This window comes from Balaenoptera physalus (genome assembly GCF_965194825.1).
Source record: "Balaenoptera physalus genome assembly, chromosome: 5".
In the NCBI taxonomy this organism is placed as follows: domain Eukaryota; kingdom Metazoa; phylum Chordata; class Mammalia; order Artiodactyla; family Balaenopteridae; genus Balaenoptera; species Balaenoptera physalus.
Window position 1 is genome coordinate 44,778,864 of NC_138884.1, and position 21,685 is coordinate 44,800,548.

A 21,685-nucleotide genomic window follows, 5' to 3' on the forward strand; every position below is an offset into this window, starting at 1 on the left:
GAACCCGTGTCCCCTGCATTAGCAGGCAGATTCTCAACCACTGCGCCACCAGGGAAGCCCTCTGATACAATTTTAAGTGAAAATGGTGAGAAAGTGAAGCTGCCAGATGGCAAATATTTAATTTCTGCTCAGTTTTCTTCCATCACAAATACCCTGTGCTGGGCAGAGACTGAGGTCTAAATGGTCCTCATTCTTCACGCTCCTGGATTCACCCTCTTTGCCACATGGCTTTTCAGCTCCTTTTACTGAAGAGGCAGAATCTGTTCTCCCGACCCTTGATCCCGAGTTAGGTTATGAGATTTACTTCGGTCAATGGAATGCCAGCTGATGTGACACACGAAGATCAGAACAGACTTGTATTTTTCTGCTTCTTCTCTTAGTTCTGTGGCACCGCGGTGAGAGGTGCCTGGGTTTGTTTGCTGCGCAATGATACACAAGTCCAGTCATCTCAGATGGGGCCATTCTCCATCAGCGGACAACAGCCTCCCCAAGGCAGGTGCGCAGGAGACCAGAACACCTGCTGAGCCAAGAGTGTGGTCTTGAGACCCCTGAGCTCAGTAAAGTGGTGTCTGCCACTGAGGTTTCTGGTTGATTCACAGCATTATTATGGCAGTAAATAACGGATATTGCTGCTTATGTTTTTTAACTCCCATTTTTCAGTTACATTTCTATTTGGAATAGTGTGGTAAAGTAGATGTCAATGGATTCAATGTTTTTCTAGAGTTTCTGTATTCCTTTTTAAAAACAGCTTTGAGATATAATTCACCTACTGTACAATTCACCTACTTAAAGTGTCCAAATCAATTGTTTTTTTGTATATTCACAGAGTTGTGCATTCATCTCCACAATCTATTTTATCAATTTTATTGATAAAAAAAATTTTGGAAATTTTATCAATTTCCAAAAAAAGAAATCTTTCTTTTTCTAGCCTACAAGTCTCCCATCTCCCACAGCCCCAAGCAAACACTCATCTACTTTCTGTCTCTATAGGTTTGTCCTTTTTGACATTTCATATCAATGGGCTCATATAATATATGGTTCCTTATGACTAACTAATTTCACTCAGAGTATTTTCAAGATTCCTCTACATTGGAGTACTTCATTCATCAGTACTTCAGCCTAAAAAAATATCACTGGAATTATGGAATAAACTTAATCCTTAAGGGTGTATTTTTTTAATTAACCAGCACTATTACGAGTTCTCAGTCTTGTTTTCAATTTAAAAAGACTTTTAATGATAATCATTAAAATGCTTATGGTTGAATTTAGATTCAATTCTGTGCAATAAAATCAAATTGGTTATAACACAATAAAGGCCGTATATGAGAAGCCCATAGCTGATGTCATACTCTGTGCTTTTCCTCTAAGATCAAGAATAAGAGAACGATGCCCACTCTCGCCACTTTTATTCAACATAGTATTAGAAGTCCTAGTCAGAGTAATTAGGCAAAAAAAAAAAAAGGAAATCAGCAGCACCCAGCTGGAAAGGAAGAAGTAAAATTGTCAATATTTGCAGATGACATGATATTATATATAGAAAACCCTAAAGACTCCACCAAAAAAACACTGTTAGAACTAATAAACAACTTTAGTAATGTTGCAGAATACAAAATCAATATACAAAAATTGGTTGCATTTCTATATGCTAGTAATAAAACAATACCACTTACAATTGCATCAAAAGAATAAAATACCTATGAATAAATTTAACCATGGAGGTGAAAGACCTGTACATTGAAAACTATAAGACAGTGATGAAAGTAACTGAAGAAGACACAAATAAATGGAAAGATACTCTGTGGCTCAAAGATTAGAAGAATTAATATTGTTAAACTGTCCATACTACCAGAAGCAATCTACAGATTCAGTTCAATCCCTATCAAAATTCCAATGGCATTTTACACAGAAACAGAGCAAAAAAATCCTAAAATGTGTAAGGAACCACAAAACACCCTGAATAACCAAAGCAATCTTAAGAGAGAACAAAGCTGGAAGCATCATGCTTCCTGATTTTAAGTTATATTACAAAACTATGGTATGGTATTGGTATAAAAAGAGGCACATTGATGAATGGAGCAGAATAGAGAGCTCAGAAATAAACGCACACATATATGGTCACTTAATTTATGACAAAGGAGCCAAGAATATACAATGGGGAAAGGACAGTCTGTTCAACAAATGGTGTTGGCAAAACTGGACAGCCACATGCAAAAGAATAAAACTAGACTACTACCTTACACCATACAAAAATTAACTCAAAATGGAATAAAGACTTGAATTTAAGACCTGAAATCATAAAACTCCTAGAAGAAAACATATACGGTAAGCTCCTGAACATTGGTCATGGCCATGATTTTTTGGATATGACACCAAAAGCAAAGGCAATAAAAGTAAAAATAAACAAGTGTGACTACATCAAACTAAAAAGCTTTTGTACAGTAAAGGAAACCATTAACAAAATGAAAAGGCAACCAATTGAATGGGAGAAATATTTGCAAATCATGTATCTGATAATGGGCTAATATCTAATATATATAAAGATCTCGCACAACTCAATGGCAAAGAAACAATCTAATTAAAAATGGGTAAAGGATCTGAAGAGACATTTTTCCAAAGAACACATACAGTTGACCAACAGGTATAGGAAAAGATGTTCAACGTCACTAATCATCAGGGAAATGCAAATCGAAACCACAATGAGATATCACTTCACACCTGTTTGTATGATTATCATCAAAAGATAAGAAATAACAAGTGTTGGCAAGGATGTGAAGAGAAGGAGACACTTGTGCACTCTTGGTGGGAATGTAAATTGGTACAGACAGTATGGAAAATAGCATGGAGTTTCCTCAAAAGATCAAAACTGGGACTACCATATGATCCAGCAATTTCACTTCTGTGTATTTGTACAAAGAAAATGAAAACACTAACTCCAAAAGATATATGTACACCCATGTTTATTACAGAATTATTTACAATAGTTAAGACATGGGAACAACTTCAGTGTTCATTGATGGGTGAATGGATAAAAAAATGTGATACACACACTGGAATACTATTGAGCCATTAAGAAAAAGGAAATTGTGCCATTTGTGACAACATGGAGGGACTTCGAGAGCATTATGGTAAGTGAAATAAGTTAGAGAAAGATAACCTATGGTCTCACTGATATGAGTAATCTTAAAAAGAAAAAAAAGGAGCTCATAAATACAGAGAAGAGATAGTTGGTTGCCAGACTGGGGGGGTGGGGATGGGGGTGGGAAGTAGGTGACATGAGTGAAGGGGGTTCAAAAGGTACAAATTTCCAGTTATAAAATAAATAAGCCACAGGGATGTAATGTATAGCATGGTGAATATAGTTATTAATACTGTATTGCATATTTACCAGTTGCTGCAAGTAAATCTTAAAAGTTCTCATCACAAGAAGAAAGAAAAAAAATCTGTGACTGTGTATGGTGATCGATGGTAACCAGATTTACTGTGATGTTCATTTTGCAATACACACAAATGTCAAATCATTGAATTGTACACCTGAAACTAATATAGTGTTCTATGTCAATTATACCTCAATAGAAAAATTCTTAGGTCAAGATCAGATGTTGATTTTAATTTTAAATTAGAAAAGGACTTTTAAGGATGCACTCAACTCTGCCTCCCTCTTCCTACCCCAAAGGAGTAAAGAAAAATTGTGACCTTTTATGCCTTTCATAAAATTAGAAATTTTGTTTAAAGGGTATAATATATCTCAATTTAAAAAGTTTAAAAAAAAAAAGAATTTTTTTTCCTGGACACTCATGTAGTTGATTCTGTGAATTTATCCTTCTTTGTGATATGATAGAAGGAAGTTCTAGAATCTCCCTTTTCTCTATATGTATGCACCTCAGCTGCTGCCATCAGTGGACATGTGTGCAAGATGCTATTGGAGACTCTGGTGCTTGAATTGGGTAGAATGCTGGACAGCTGACTCTGCACTTCATTTTAACGTTAAGCCTCTCTGATTCTACTTGTGCCAGAATGTCAGAAAAAGTGTGTTGTTTATGCACAATCCTGTGAAATGTTTATTAAGCACTTTTGGAAATACCATGCAGTATTGCTTTTATACTTCAAGTTCTTAGTTGTGGTTTGTTCTATCTTAGATACCAGTGTTTGTTAGTCCCCAAAAGTCCTACTGGGTTGAAATGGGCTGAATTGGAAAGAAATAGTATGAGCAGATAAGGTAGGGGGTCTATGGAGAAAGAAAACCAGGCATGGCTTTCTGGACATAAGAGAACACCTATTAATTTAGTACAAGCCATTTTGTGAACTAAGCCTGGCCAGAGTGCTTGCCCTTGAACAGGTCTCAGTAATGAAGGATCTTAAGGGAAAACAAGAATGCTGACTGTTATCAGGCAAGAGAAGTAGCACTAGTAATAATGTATCAGTTGTAAAGACTTGCAGTTCTGTTTCCATGGTAAAGATTAGCCTGAAGCACTCAAGCACCAGGTCAAACGGAACCTAAGGGATGATGGCGTTGACCTTTTCTGATCCTCCGGATTTCAATCAACTAAAGCCTGGGCTCTGCCTACCTCCCAAGTCCTTTCATGAATATACATGTACCCTTAGCTTAAAACTTCCCCAGTTTTGCTGTTTGGGGAGACACCGCTTTGGGAAAGATCCCTGGTGTTCTACTTACTTGCTGCAAGTAACAAATCCTTCCTTCTCTCACTCTTTGTCTTGGTTGTGTCTTTTGGCTCGACACCCACCAAGAGGCAAACTTAGTTTTTCGGATAACAATATGAGGCTGACTATTCTCTAGCTGAGATTTATGTAATTAGATGCATAATCCTTTGGTTGTTAAAACCAGGGCTTCCAAGGGCTAGTTATAGGGAACATAGCTCATCAGAGATAACCTGCAAAGACACCGTGCAGCGTGTTTTTTATCACACATGTGACAATTCTTCTCCCTGCAGTCTGTCTCTCCATAATCGTTCTTCAGGATTTGTTGCCTGGGGGCTTATGTGAAAAATGACTCCTAATAGAAATACTATTATATTTTATTCACAGTATTCTTTCAGAGGATTTAATGATAAATCTGTTCCCATTACAAGAGTAAAGTTAAATGTATTCCCAGATTTAGATAAAACACGCAGAAATAATTTACAGGGAGAAAACTGCTGAATAAAGAAGAAAAATGAATGGAGTCATGTTTTGATCTATGGAGAGCATTGAGAAAGGATTTCATTCGGGTGGGGTGAGTTGATCCTTCCCCTTCTCGGTAGGGAATCCTGAGTGCACAGACTGCTCCCAGGTGAACAGGAAAACAGAAGACTTTGGTCAGGAAATGCCAAGGGTGTAGTTTCACTTAGAATATACTTTCCTAGGCAGCCTGTCTGCACTTACACATATGAGGGTCCACACACTTCTGAACATCGGAAGTTGATTTCTTGTCTTTTATTTGTGACGTGTGCTGATTTCAAGTTCTCTTTTGTGTTTGGTGTGAACTCTGCAGACACATACATATATGCGCGTGTGTGATTTGTGGGGTTTGAATCATCACTTATAGAAATGTGCAAGATTAGATCTACACTTTTGTTCACCTTTCCTTTGTTTTGATTTTTTAAAATTTAATTTAATTTTATATTGGAGTATAGCTGATTTACAATATTGTGTTAGTTTCAGTTGTACAGCAAAGTGATTCAGTTATACATATACATGTATCCATTCTTTTACAGATTCTTTTCCCATATAGATTATGACAGAATGTTGAGTAGAGTTCCCTGTGCTATACAGTAGGTCCTTGTTGATTATCTGTCATCTTTCTTACATAAAAGAGCAAAGGGCTGTGGAAACAGGTCACAGAATGCAGCGGACTGCCCCTGACCTGCAGGGATTTAGCTTGGAGGCCTTGGCGGTCCCGTTAGGCATCCTTTCTCCTCTGAGCCTGGAGCTCTAGCATCAGCCTACCTGATCCAGCGCCCTGTGGATGAGCATGGTGTTAAGTACTTGACATTCATTTTCTCCTGTAACCCTTGGATCAGTTGTCTGCTGGTAAGACTTCTATTATCTTATGAAACAGACAACGAAGCTGAGGATCACAGATGCTGAGCAGCTGCCGGGGGTCTCACGGGTGGGTACCAACTCCCAGGGCAGCTCTGGGGCTGGTACGTGGAATGCTCAGCAGTTTCCATCCCTTTGTGGGGGTTTCAGACCTGTAATTTCATAATGGCTCTATGACTGGCTATCATCACCATTCTACACACAAGAAAAGTGAAGCACAAAGCCACGAAGTCTCCAGCGAAAGAAGGCAGCTGGAAAGCGGTAAAACCAGGAGTCGCATCAGCTGTCTGCTAGCAAGTCCCTGCTTTGGGCCCTGCTTTGCCTGGTCTCTTCAAGCCGCCTCACCTGGGGCTGCCCTTGTCTTGGAAGATCATGTAACAGCCCCAGTGCTGTCCAGTGGTCAATGCTGTGCACCGCACAAGGACATCTGCCTGCAAATCTCAATCCCTCGTGGGCTGTTTCATCTCTGACTTGGAAAATCCATCCTGAATGTCTGCTCAAGTAATTTACCAGCATTGTCCTTTTTGGTTTTAATTGACATCAATTACTGAGGCGCCTTCTAACCCATTTTAAATGGATTTCCCATGAACAACTGAATAGAGTTTTCACAGGTGACAACTTTTCTGTTTCAGAGACCTGAGGGCCAGTGAGAAGGGGTTTCAGAGCTCAGCTGACCTGGTCCAAGTCTGGCTTGCTTTGTGACACATCCATTAAACTCTCTGAGGTTAGTCTGTCTATCCATTAAATGGGCAGAGTAACATTTACTTCAAAGGAATGCTGTGACCATTTATTTAGATTACACACACACACACAGACACACACACACAGACTGTCTGTTGTATAGGCTTTAAAAAATATTAGACACTTAATGTAAATCATTAATTTATATTTGCTTTAAAAAGTAGAAATACCATATTCAGGTTCTGGGACATGTATTAGGCACTAGGAAAATGTCTGACTAATAAATGAAGGTCACTCTACCGCTTGTGGCTTTTTTCAAGGTTCTAAATGCACCCTCCGAGCAAGCTTTGCTCAGTGTTTCCCGGGACTGCTGATTGATGGGGTGGGTGGGAAGAGTTCCTGATTCCCAGGGGCCCTGAGTAGGAGTGGAGAAAGCTGGAAAGTTGGGATCAGAATCTACATATTTGGATCAAATTCTACTTGTAAATTCTGTGGCCTTGCCAAGCTATTTACATTTTCTATTCTTGTTTTTGTTTTTTACCCAGGTTGCAGAATAGAAATAATAAAAACAGCTTTTCTGCTTTGTTCTCAGGCATATAACACCCTACTCAAGGTTAAAGTTACTTTCATATTCTGATCACTTTGGATGGTACAAGAATGCCTGGACACTGTTGCTAAGTCTCAGCACATTTGTCATGAGTCTGGTCACAGTTTTAGGAGAGTATTGATCCTAGTGATGCCATGCTCATACCTCCTTCATTTACATCTGCTGGCAGCCTCTTTAGGAAGTAGAGGAGGCCATGTGACTTACCTCAAGGTCATGGATCTTGAAATCCTTCTTCCTCCATGGGCCATCAGGCCTCTATCTGTATACTCGGAAACAATTTATCTATTTATCTGCCTATCTATCTATCCATTTATTTATCTATCCATTTATTTATTTATTTCAGACGCCTTTTATATTCCATCATTTTTCAATATGAACTTTTGGGTAATTGTATTAAAGAATTTGAATGGAAAGGAATACACATACAGTATATAGAAGCTGATTCAAAACTCTTCATTCTTCAATTAAGTGTATTCAGTTTACCTACTTAACATAAGGTCACTTCCCTGATGATATTTGGAGTAAGATTCCTTCTCCCAGGATGCCAGTTTTTAGTTTTATATATCTGCTGACCACAATTCTCAAATCTCCAAGTAGGAATATACATAAGAAAATGCTGACATTATAGTAGAAGTCGGGTCGGTGTTTGAATTAATTATTTTTTAATTTGAATATTTTCCAGCTTTATTGAGATGTATTTTGACACATAACACTGTATATATAACCGTATATATTTCGAAATGATTACCATAATAAGGTTCTTTCGGTTTTTATTTTTAAATATGAATCATTAAATGAGTTGGGAAAACAAAAGCAGTCTTTTTTACAACAGTTCTCAGTACATGTAAATATTTTCTTCAAACCGGATTAGTTACTTGTCCTAAATTCTTTTCAACCAAGAAAAAAAAAAAAACCTCACATTTTTCCTAGCATCGGTGTTAATGCTCAAGCCTCATCAGCGTGGTGAAGCTCGGTCTCAGACTGAAGTCCACTGAACTGCTCAGCTGTTCAGAGTGGGAAACCTGCCGGTGAAGGAGCTAGGACCGCGGATTCGGATTCGGAGCGAGTGCAGGTTGAAGACCTTCACCGACTTGACTCGCACTTCCTCCCGCCACCGCCAGGAGCGCCCGGGACGCGTGGAGCTCGCAGCGCGGCGGGAGCGGGTGGGGGTGGGGGTGGGGTGGGGGTGTGGCTGCAGGTTGGGGCTCCCGCCCCGCCGGCTGCGCGGGTTCGCCGAGCCCGGAGGAGGGAGCGCTAGCTACCCCGAGCGGGAGGGAGCTTGCAGACTCCGGCTCAGAGCAGCTGTCTGGACACCTTGGGTTTTGGGGTGGGGAGCCCAGGCGACTGTGAACATGGACTCCGCCGCGGGAGCCTGTCTCAGGATGCTCTTTCTTTTGTCTGCAAAGCCCTGGAGTACATTAGCAGCAGGGAATACTTGTGAGTACAGCAAATCTTTTAAAACTTATACTGACAACTGAGAATTCGTGTTTTTTAAAAAAATAATTGAATTTTACAAATGGAATCACTGGTCTGCTTCTGAAAATGAGGCATTTAAAAAACATCGCAAAGTCCCAACGCTTGGATAGGATGGTTTACAATGGTTTTTCCACTTGTCAAGTCTGTAATACACAAAGCCTGTTTTGACTTGTCTGTGAGCTGAATTTTGTCTGTGTGCTGTTGTTTGGAATATTCATTGAGAAAGCTCAAATTCTAGTAAAACCTAAAATTAGCATGAGAATATTGAGGCGGAGAGAGACCAGAGAGAGAATAGCAGGAGATGAGGAGAGAAGAGCATGCCAATATGTCATTTATTTCTTTTTACTATGAATACATTTTGCAGGATTTATGTCAGAAAGGAAATCGTTGGCCGACCTGGCGGGGTCCTGCATTAGCGCAGATGTTTGCAGTTGGCGCCCTGCGGAATCGGGTACCAAGAACTCGGGCGCTGCAGCGGCGGGCAGGCTCCGCAGCAGAGCCCAGGCGGCAAACCTTGTTAGTCCCCAGAATTACGAGAAGGATAGACCCCTCAGAATTAGAAGGCTTTTGCTTAAAGGAAAAACATAACCTGCCATTCAGGTTCATTTGCAAGTGCACATGCTTGTATATTGTGATGTGCTGTGTTTCTCATTTTGTTGGTTCAGTGAAGATGTATTAACCTCTCAGTTCTGGACTGGCAATGTGAGTCTGATCTAAAGATGCTAGCCAAATTGATTCAGCCGACCTCAAGGCATTTTAATCTGGAAATCGGAAAAAGTTTTCGAAGTGTTATTCAGATTGAAATTTCCATCATAGCGCTTTTCTTTCCTTGAGGGATTGGAAGAAAGCCCCCTTAGTCCTACATCCACACCCCATCCCCCTCAAGAATTTTTTTTTAAATCAGGTTGTAGGGAGTAAGGCAAGCTATTATGCATTTCAAGAAAGTGCTAGTAGGCATGTTAGAAACCGACCTTGCTGCTGGGTATCCAGTTTTATCTGGGGGTGGGGTGGGCTGGGGAACTCCGAGCTTACCAGGAAGTTTGTGCTAAAGTGAAAAGCATATTGTACAAATAGTTACCCTTCCAGCATTCATCCATATATGCCCCGAGGCTGTGATAAGTTTGTGTTGTCATCATTTAGTATCAGCTGATTTAATGCCATATTATATGAGTCACTCCTGAAAATGAGCCTTAGTCTCCTTTAAGAAAATACTGCCCCGTGTTTCAGACAGAATTTTAATTTAGCTTTGGGCACAATTTCCATGAATTAATTAAAATGGAGGCATTTACATGAAATCCTTAGGTCCTGCGGTAAAGCATTTATCACTTTGCTAAGAAATTAAAAATGTAGTACTAAATGATTTGCTAGTATAAAAGAATTGTAGAATAATTTAACATAGTACACTGAGGTGCAATTAAAAAGTCACCAGAGGTCACTCTTACTTAAAGGAAACATGGCTTCAAAAATCCTTCCCTTATAAGAGAAGCAGAGTGCTGTGCTGCCTTTCTTGTCTCCTTAGTTGTGATTACAGGATATTGCAAGATCAGTTTTGATATTTCTTTATTTTCTGTTTGTATTTTATTCCCTGAAATCCACAGAGGTATCATGTTCTTCATACTGAGCATCTTTTTTAAGAGTCACATGCTCTGAGGTGCTCCATGTCTGAATATCCAGGCAGATATCCTTTTCTGAATTGAATATATCTCTAAGCTCAGTTCGTCTGGGTCTCTGGCTGACTCTTCAAATGTCAATGCTAGTTTTCACTTTTCAGCCTCTGTTTTATTTAGATGTGTTTAGTACTCTGATTAAAAGTTCAGTAAGTTAAAAGTACCTATGTAAATTTGCATGGCTAAGAACATTTTAGATACTATAGAGTCCTTGATCACCGCAAAGATGGCTACTATAGTTGTTCAAGTGTCAAGTATATATTTAAATGTCTTTGCAGACTTAAAGATTCATAGAGGGTACACAAACTGTGTTTGATAATTGCTTGCTAATCTCATTTGACAGTATCCTTTGTGGCAGTAGAGGTAATTATAGTCTAGATTATAGACTATTATATTCTATATATTATAGTATTATAATATAGATTATTATATTATAATATAACAATCTATATTATAGTATTATAATATTACATATATTACTATCGTATTATAGTCTAGATTACATATTATAGTAATATGTAATAGTCTAGATAGTCTATATAGTCTAGATTACATATATAATTACTATTATATATATAATATATATATTATATATATTACATATATTATTATTATTATAATATTACATATAATACTATCGTATTATAGTCTAGATTAGCTAATTTGACCAATTGGATTTTTCCTTAACTCTCGAATATTTGGGAGGTGTTTGTTTGTATGTGTAGATGTATATACAAGCAAGGTATTTCAAACCCATATTTGAAATTTGTTACTACATAAATCAAGGTAGAGGGTTCTTCTAGTCCTGTCCCATCATTTGAGAAATTCTAAAGAGGAGTTTGCCAGCAGGATGGGATTTAGGTTACCAACAAGAAATCACGAACACGAGCATTTGCTCAAGTCTTTTGATCGCTAACCTTTTATTCCTAAGAAGTGTTTTAAGAACTCAAGTAATCTTTTCAGACAAGACTTTAAAACTAACAAAAATGAAATATTCTTAAGCCCTGATAAAATAATGAGAACTGTATGTAAATTTTTAAAAAGGTAAAGATCTTCTCCCCAAAAGGATACAGTGACATTTTTCCTCTATTTACAACTGGTTCTCAGTAGTAAATTAGTCAGACAGAGGCGGGGGCGGGGGGGGGGGTGTCAACCTGGGTGAGGTTCTGGCATAAGACATACTCTCATACAGGACTTGGTTGAAACATTTGACATCTCAGAAATTATCCATGTTTTGACATGAATCTTTATAATTAATGGGAAATTTTAAGTCAGGAGGAGTCTACACAGGGCGAGAGTAATGTTTCTAAATAGCCAAAAACATGGGCTTTTTTTTTTTTTTCTCTTATTCTTTGTCTTTTTGAAGATAAAGCAAGTTGAATGGACAGCATCCTCTAGGACCTGATATTTAAAAATTGTGCATCTCTACTTGGTCTGCCTTCTAGAACTCTTTGTATTTAGTCAAGATGAAAGTGTTATGCTAATGGAGTTATCCTCTTAAATGGAATGCAAGAGGAAAGTTAGAATATAGATTCCAAGTTAGAGCCCTGTTTTCCAGAAGTTGTTGTGCAGACAGTGGTTGGTTTGCTCACTTCCTACCATGAGCCACAAGTGGAAGAGGGCAGTAGCTCTCTGTTTTAGGATTATCCCTGTGAATCTACTATTTGTTTATGAACTTTCAGATCTTTTTGAGGGGGGGAGGAAGAAGAGATATAATCTGAATAAGAAAATGTCAATATTTTGATTGGATATTTAGTGTTGTAAATCTGTCTCCTGGATCGCATGTCACTTTGAGGAGTAATGTTTACTCTTTCCCGATTAAGGAACAACACAATTGGAAGTTAATTTACAGCTGAATTATTTTCCCCATATAAATAAAGTGCCAGCTATAGCTAGTAGCTGCTGTCCTCCCTAACTCTACTCCCCAGTGAAAAGAAAAAGGACTGAAGTCTCTGAAAAGGACTGAAGCCAGTGTTAGACATTTCAGCCGCTGTTGATGGTGATTATTCGACGTAAATGATGACATTTATAGACCCAAGGGTTCAATTTAGTGAGTGTTACACATTCATCCGCACCTTGTTAAATCTCAGTACTTGTAATTTTCTCTAGAAGTCTTCTTTTGTTTCCTTCCCTGTCAAAAGTGCCCTTCCTGTTGTGAGAATAAAAGATGTATTTCTGGCCCACTACAGGTGGGGCACACAACTTGAATCACTGTTCTAGGAGTGGTAATCAGGATTTGTTTTTATCCAACAATGTCTCTTCCCTGTTATGTCCTGCATATGTATGAGAGGTCTCTGCCCTTGGTTGGGGGAGCAGATCAAGCCCATTTTGTTGGCCAGCATGGGAGACAAACATGTGCTCTTCATGTAATACCTAGTGCTTGATCTAGGCAAATATATTAGCACCTCAATTTGAAGATTTGTATCAGATTTGAATCCTTTCTTCACTGGAGCAATGGCTCCTATGTGCTAAAGTGTTACTGTATCATCTTTAATGAAAGTTTATTAATATGATCCTCTAATAGATATTATCACACAATATTATTCTTTTAAAATAAAAATAACATACATCGTATAATAGTGAGACACTTGTTGTATAAATTATTCTAACCCAATAACATGATTAACCTTAAGAATTTGGTATAAAAATACATGAATTGCAGAATGGAGGAACTGAACATAATGCTACAACTGCTAAGAAGTATAAAGTCGTGAGAATTGATTTAAGTGAATGTCTAATAGTGTGTTTATCAAATGTCTCTTCTCAAGGGTATTGGTTGTCAGAACTCCTGTCATTTCAATGGGCACAGATTCTTTGTAATTATTTGCTAAGTGTCATCAACATATTCTATTGCTATGTGAGCACAGTCAATCTCAAGTAATGCCATGTGTGCTAAGACAATACAGTCCATAAAGAAGTTTTCACCTTGGGTAATATGGACTAAAATCCTGCTGCTGTTTTAATTGGTGCAGGCTTCTTTTTGTCTCAATAGTGTGCTTAGTGGTTTTCTAGAGTGAGTCGAATCCTCCAAGTTAATCAGGATTATCCCTGTGAATCTACTGTTTCTTTATGAATTTTCAGATCTTCGGGGAGGAAGAAGAGATATAATCTGATTAAGAAAATGTCAGTATTTTGGTTGATATTTAGATTGAATTACTTATGTCTACCTATTTCTGAAAGGCATTAGACCATATGTAATATGTTCCTTGATTTAGGGAGGGAGCCTATCAGAGGATGTGCCCCTGGAGCAGGTGAATGGGGAATCCATTCGTGATTCAGTGAAACATGTTGGGGAAAATGAGCATAGAATATGGAGAGAGGTATTTAGTAAGCACTGGAGCTTGGACTTGTTGGAAAGAGTCTTCAACAAACTGGTAAACGGACCGTTTTTTTTTAAAAAATCATATTTGAATAAACTTCCCAGAAATACTGAGGTCAGAATATTTTTGAAAACTTCGGGAAAACACCAACATTTTTTTCTCCAAAAAAACTTACAAAGTCCATGTGACTATCAACACAGAGTGACAGGCAAGGCTAGAGCTGTGAGGGTCCTGAAGCTTATGCAACTGGGGGAGACTCTTTAAGCAAACAAACAAACAAAATGACCCTAAAGACACATTATCAGTGACCCTCCCACGCCTGAAAGCCTGTTCTGGGGAGAAGACTGGAGCTCAAGAATGTCTGCTCCTTTGAGTTGATTTGGAAAAACAACCCCAAATCATTCAAAAGTACTAAATAAAGGACATATTCACTGACAAAAATCTCAATTAACTGAGCAAATTTGAATTTGAATTTTTCCCTTTAAATCAAAATCAGAATTTGAATATAAAAGTATACTTATAAAAGTATAAAAGAGTTCAAACAACTTGGAATGAATAGATCCAGGGTTTACCTGCAATTCTAATTCTAATCCTGAAAAACAAATATGAAATTAACCTCTGGATCTTCTCCCCACTTAACTTTTCAGAGCCTTTAAGGGCTTGGCTTCAACATACAAATTTCTTCAGAGTAACTTCCAAAGTGTCCCCACTCAATCTGCCTACCTGGGGCCCGTTGCGGTGCTGATTGCTATAGGCCCTGTTGCATCGTATTGAATAACTTTTAAAAACTGAATTATTTATGTCTACCTATTTCTGAGAGGCAGGAAACCATATGTAATACGTTCCTTCAAAATATCATACTTGTTTTTTCCAGTTTGAGTTCTATGGCATAAGGTTAAAATCTTTGTGCTAATTAAAGTTATACACAACTTGTAAATACTGTAAAAACTAACACAACATTGTAGATCAACTATACTCCAATGTAAAATAAAAAGTTAAAAAAAGAGAGGGTATGATAGAGTGACCTTTTGACATTATGCAGGAACATTGTTTAATAGGCCCACATGATTGTTTAATTACCTAGAAGAATGCACCCATGTCTGACTTGGTCATTTACTATTTGATTGGAGTTTAGAAGCTGAAATTGATGATTTTTTTTTTTTTCAGGTACATATGGTAACTACAAAGGTTTTATTGCCCTGTAGGACATTGATCAGTTTTTTTGTAACCTAGCAATCTCATTCTAATGTTCTTCTATAAATGCCTGTAAATTCCTAGTTTCTCAAAATGCTCTTTTACTGGATTAGTCATTAATGAGTTTATGATTCTTTGGCATGCATTTGTTCTATATTTGTACGTGTTGTGTTTTTAACTTTTTGAAAACAATGCTTTGACATAGAGATTGCACATGTCTGGTAGGTGTACACATAACCTTGTGTGATAATACATGTGCTTAGTTTGAGTGTTGCTTTACAATAAATTTCCTTTCTGGTTCATTAGAAACTTTACTTTTCAATAATAATATAGGGAGTCTGGCTCACAATAAAAAATAAAAATATTCTCCTTAGTTTCCAGGTAATGGGTATTTTCAGTGTACTGATTTGAAGTAGAATTGAAACAAAGTACTTGAAATTTTGAGTAGTTTAAAGTTAGAAACTATATAATTTTTATTTAAATATATGCCCATTTAATGGACCAGTTTAAAAAAAAAACCTCCCTCCAAGGCTGTTAATCACAAATGAAAAAATGATATATTTTATCTAGGCTATGGCTTTTATTAAGTTTTTACTCGGTAGTACATCAGGAAAAGATACTCATGGAGAATGTGCTAGTTATAGCTAACTCATGGAGAGAAACTTGAAAAAAGTTTGTTTTTTAAACTGGCAAATATGATACTTTCGGATGAGTCATTTTAGGGATATGGTAAATGGTGTATCAGATATTTAAATTCATGTGTTCCTAAGTTGTATCACCTGTGGTTCCATCTCTGGCCTTAGTGGCTGTCACCTGTGGAGAAGGCATTTTTATGCCACGTGTTCACTGGACCACTGTGGGAGGAAGGGGCTGGTGAACCTTGTTTGGAATCAGTGGCAGTTTCGATAACCTCAGAAGCCACTTAACGCTGTGGCATAGACCTAGGGTCCCCACATGCTCGTTTCAGTAGCATCTCATTACTTGGGGTGTTCGAGACCCAACAGAGGGTTTCTCTGGAGCTTAGGAGCAAGCAGTGACATTGCTGCTTGGATGATGCAGGAGCGACCTGCTGCCTTGAGACATAAGACCAGGTGCCACCTGCAGTTCTCAAGGTTGTAATTAGTTTTTATTTTAACATTTATAAATCCTCAGGCAGCCAAAGAGCTTGATAAAGTTAAGCTAAATACACTCTTCCTCGGAGTGGTGAATTGGTGGGAGAAGTGGCAGAATGAACCATGTGTGTGTACGTATGTTTGTGTGTCTTAAGGGAGGCTGGTTGGGTAGAGAGACCTGCCGAAGGAATTAAAAACCACTGTCAATAGTTGTAAGAGAGGCACAGATTGGATTAGGTGACAATCCAGTTACGTGGGATTGACCTATTTCTTACTTGTTACCATGCAGAACGGATAGTCTCCACTTTGGATTTCTGAGCATGTGAGCAATCAGGAAATACAAAGACATCTGCCCTGACCCAGTTGAACCCCAGTTGAAACTATTGCCTTCACGTGTCGGAGGTGTTTTGTGTTCTAGGATATTGCTATGCAGCCACCGTTAGAACCAGCAGCACTTAACCTGCCTCTGAGGCCTTCCCAGGTCCTGGTTCCTGTTAATACAGTTCTAAGGAATGGCTGGTAGGATTTTGATTTAAAGGCGAGTAGATATAATAAAGGGAATCTGATTAGCATGCGAAAATAATTCAGTAATTTGATTCAGGTCAAAGAAAGTAATTTTAATATAAACTTCTATTATGGAAGAAAATATTTTAAGAACTGTTAACTATTTTAATGTCTCAGATTTGGCTGATGTAAGAAAAATAATATGTTTCTATAGACATCTGTTCAAATGTTTGGAGATTATCAAAATTAAGGATTTGTCATATAGCTTTACGTTTGCTGTGTCTTTGATGATTAGAAACTTGAGAATAAGGACATTGCTATACACTAAAAGTATAATAATACAACATAAAAAGAAAAATATAGCTGTGTAATGTCATCAAGCTGGCTAGCTGCTGTGTGTCTGTGATTCTTAGGCTTCTCTGCAACGTTGTGTTAATTCATGGAAGTTTTCTTGTTTTAATTAATTAATTAATTAATTAATTTTTGGCTGTGTTGGGTCTTCATTGCGGCACTGAGGCTACGGGCTTTCTCTAGTTGCGACCAGCGTGGGTTACTCTTTGTTGTGGTGCGCGGACTTCTCATTGAGGTGCCTTCTCTTGTTTCGGAGCGTGGGCTCTAGGCGCAAGGGCTTCAGTAGTTGTGGTGCGTGGGCTTAGTTGCTCCGCGGCACGTGGGACCTTCCTGGACTAGGGATCGAACCCGTGTTCCCTGTATTGGCAGGCGGACTCTTAACCACTACTCCACCAGGGAAGTCTCGATTCACGGAAGTTCTGATAAGAAAACCTGTGAGCCTTGACATTTCAGAGCACATCCTTTTCTATGGTGTGAACCATGCCGTCATTGCGAGGGGTTAAAAAAATTGGGGGACTGAAAGAGGATATGTTGACTAGAGTTTAGTTAAGGTACGTATAAGAGAGTTTAAAGGAGCGAACGCCAAATTACTCTTTGCTTTCTTAAAGTGACAAGGAACATTTCTGAAAACTATTTTTTCTGGCATAGAACACAGTAGAATTGACAGATCGCAGAGTCAATTACCTATTAGAGGTAAGTCAAATGATCTATTTTGAACTATGGTACAAGGTTAACAAACATAATATTGATTTTCCAGTTTATAAGAATAAACTTTGGATCATAATTATTTACTATTCTTTTGTCATGATGAACTACTGATCTATTTTAAGAAACCTGAAAACCTGATCTTTGGGAGATTTGCATCGCTATGGACTGATTTCACTTGTTCTTCTTGTAAGTGATAGGATTCATTTGTTGGAAGATAGGCTGCATGCTTGCCTAGGGAAAGTTCCTTTTCCTCATGAATATTGCTGCAAGGTGAAGCAAGAGTGGGGAGATACATCCTGCAGGCTATTGCGCATTTGAGCATGAAAAGGACATATGTTGTATCTTAATCTCCATCCCAGTTCCCTAGGGATGAGACTGGCTTACCCACCCTCCCAAGGCCTCCTTCCCAACCCCCAGCATCAACATGCCCAGAGCCTTCACGAGCATCTTCTTCCATTTTCTTAGATGGAGGTGATGCCGAATGACTTCCTGGGTTGACTTGCGTGGATTTGGCCAGCCAAAGAGGTGTCCTTCCTCCTTCACTACTTCCTGTGGGATCCATCCCCCTGAGGTCTTCCACTGTTATTCCATTTCCCAGGTGTAAGAGGGACTGAAGTGGGAGGATGGCAGTGAGAATGAAAAAGTGACACTGCACACAAAGAACACTTTCAGGACTTAATGGTTGTTTGATTCTATGTGGAGTAATAAGAAATGGGAGTGTGAAGGACTGGGGTATTGGCAAGTGACTTAAACAAAACGGGGAATTGTTGGTTCACATCATTGCATTTCAGGCAAGGTTAGATCCAGATGAGGCTGTGCCATCAGGATCAGCCTCTCTTCATGTTTCCGCTCTGTCTTCCCAGTGTCAGCTTGATGCTCAGGCAGGAATCTGCTTGGTAGCTCCATGTCCAAGGTCGACCTTCCTAATCACAGTGATAGAGAGAATGCTTTCCTCTATTTGGACTTTGGTCCTTATTACCCTGAAGCACTAAGCATGTATTTATTTGTTTATTCCCTCAGCTCAAGCTCCAAGAAAGCAGAGACTTCCTCTTTCTTTTTTGTTGTTATTCCTACTTCCTAATCCCCAGAGCACAGGGATGGTCCTGGAAGACAGTGGGTTCTCAATACATATTTGTTGGATAAGTAAAAAGGTGAATGATTCTCTTTCCCCAAACATCCAGCAAGATCCCCAGATCTGACTTCCACTGTTTTGTCTGTGTTGTGACTGCTCTTATCCAGCTACTGTGACAGGAAAGGTTGGCCCTCATGACCAGTGGTGGAGCCAGGAAGTGATTGCAACTTGATCCTTGACCAGGTGCTTTGACTGCATCACTTTGACAAGAAAGCAAAATGCACAATCCATTTAGGTAATTAGTTTAACATCTATTATGAAAAGCACTAGCTTTCAGGCTCTTACTGGCTTCATAGAACAGATGCTTGGTTACATGTCTCCCTCCTTAATCAGATTTTAAACTTCCTGAAAACAGAATCACGCTTCTTTGTTCCTGCAGTGCTTTGCTGATGGTACTCAGTAAGTACCAAATAAATGGAGAAATTAATATATTTTAAATATGCTACCTTGAAAGTATATAGAATATCTGCAGAATCCCCCCGTGTATTTTATAATCATTTTTTAGGTGGCCTAATAAAAATGAATTTTTATGTGACTATCCCTGAGCTCTCTACTAGCCAACTGATTTGTTCATGGAAGGATCCATTGGCTGATTTTGAGTGTTTTGTTTTCTTCCAGTAGGAAAATGCCTGACATAACTTCTGGCCCAAGGCTTTGATAAAAAGCATGGTGCCTGTTCTAAAAGTTGCTGGGAAGCCCTGAGGGAGAGCTTGAAAAGGCCAGGTGTCAGGGGAACTACCAAAGACCAACAAGCAGCAAAGAGGAGGCCTTCTGGCAGGTATTATTAGGCAAGATGACTGTTATCTAGGGAGATCTTGATCAAGTCTGATCTCAGCAAGGCTCCATATTCAGGAGGAGCCTGAAACAGAGGTGCCTGGGGGCAGTGTGTAATTGGCATTCTCCACAAGCCTGGTTCACAGTGTCTACCTGATACTTGAAGCAGCATCTAATCCAGGTGGGAAAGGCTCACTGCACATCAGGGCAGAGGGCCTGCAGGTGCACAGGTGGCCATTGCACTTCAGAGTAGGTGTCCAGTTGTCTCCTTGACACCCATGAGGCTAAATTCATTTGGGTCACAGCTGCCTCTGGGAGTGAGAACCATGGACTCTGTGTCCAGTAACCTGCAACATCAAGTGGAAGCTCCCATTGTGCTTGCAGACTTGACCCCCTGGTCTAGGGTGAGGAATTTCTGAGTCTGTTTATGGCTGGCCATTACTGTCAACAAAACCTGTTACTATCTTTGAGAAGTTTTATGACTAGCTAGCTCAAAGGCATGACAAAATGCACATGCTATCACTTAAAGACTACCTCTATTTTCAAACAAAGATTGTTCGTATTTTCAGAATTACATAGAAGGGCACAGTGGAGGTATATAAATGAAGATGATTCCAGCAGCACTCCTTCAAACAGCATAAAACTATAAAATTCAACAAGATGTACTAACATAATGAGTCACACTTTCAGATAGGCAGTGGAATGGAGTGGTTATGAAAGGAATGTTTGGATTAGGTTTCTGCTTCCACTGATGAATGCCAGCTGTGTGACCCTGGGTAATTTGCTTATCCTTTCTGTGTCTCAGCTTCCTTGTCTCCAAAAATATAAGTAATAATTATAACCCATCTCATAGACTTGTTATGAAGATTAAATTAATTAATATATATAAATAATGCCTGGAACATAGTAAGTCCTCAGTGAATTTTAGCCATTACTATTGCTCCTGTTGATCTCAAGTGTAAAATCAGAAATGTGACTTTGGTCCATGATTTTGGGTAGAATAATCAGATAAGCAATTTTAGGGAAAGGCATTTATACTGGGTATTTCCATTAGTCAAAGTATTATCACTAATACTGCAAGATTAAGACAATATTACAAAAGAAGACTATTTAAAAATAAGTTTATGTCATAGAATTAGAAACTCTAACAGTACATTGATATGTTTCAGCTTTCTGTAATATTATATCTCTCTAAGCAATAAAGCTTTTCAGATTAAGCTATTTGGATTAAATTGTCACTAGCAACTTTGACTTCTTTCGGTTTTATATATTTTTCCGTTAGCTGAAAAGGACTCCCCAGATTAAGACAATATGCTGCTGAAACATATACTGCTTGTTATCTGGCTGTTTTTTATGAAGTCTTCTAAGACATATAGTATCTGACCATCAATATGGGTTGTTTGACATTTATGATAGTGAAATGAGTGTTAGTGTCCAAGTCAAACATATTTTGTATGCTTTGGAATGTCATCTCACTTAGAATGGGTATGAAAACTTTGGTGTGGATCCTTGGAAAGAGAGCATTACTGTTTGATTGTGAAAGGTTAGGTTTAGCCCCATCTCTTGAATTTTCTCATGTCCCCTTTTCTTCAGTCATCCCATCACTGACTTATTCAAACCCTCTAAATCTCTGGCATTTACTATTGTTGTCTTCATGATTTTCCTGTCTCTACCTCACCTCCTTCTGATCCATTTGCTATCCTGCTGCCAGAATAATCTTTCTAAAGACCACTTACCTGATGATCTTGCTTTTCTGGGTAAAGATTTTCGAATCTTCCCTCACATCACACACACACACACACACATTTATTCCTTGAAAGGTCCCTTCCCTTCACTTCCTGTTCCTAGTCCCTCCTTTAACTGACCCTAAACTACAACCACCACCTAGCTACACTGGCATTCTTCCATCAGGACTTTCAGTTACCCCTCCCTCTACTTCTGGCACTTTCTCTCCATGTCTTGTCTTCCTGTTGAATATAGTCATCTAGGCTCTTACAGATCCATTTCCAGGAAACATATGCTCACAATAAAAATAAAAACATAAAATGCAAGAGGAAGAATCATCAGAAATAATAAACTACAGAATTAGACCAAAATAAATGTATATATTGAAATAGATTTAG

At 38.6% G+C, this 21,685-nt stretch overlaps 1 long non-coding RNA gene across 1 annotated transcript in view; it reads left to right on the top strand.

Moving 5' to 3' along the window:
* Positions 1-384: 384 nt before the first annotated feature.
* LOC309661743 overlaps positions 385-21,685 on the top strand; it is a 58,907-nt gene continuing 37,606 nt past the window's right edge. The window contains exons 1-2 of the long non-coding RNA XR_014264242.1: positions 385-496; positions 6,669-6,760. This is a non-coding gene — a long non-coding RNA (uncharacterized lncRNA). The remainder of the gene's footprint in view (positions 497-6,668; positions 6,761-21,685) is intronic.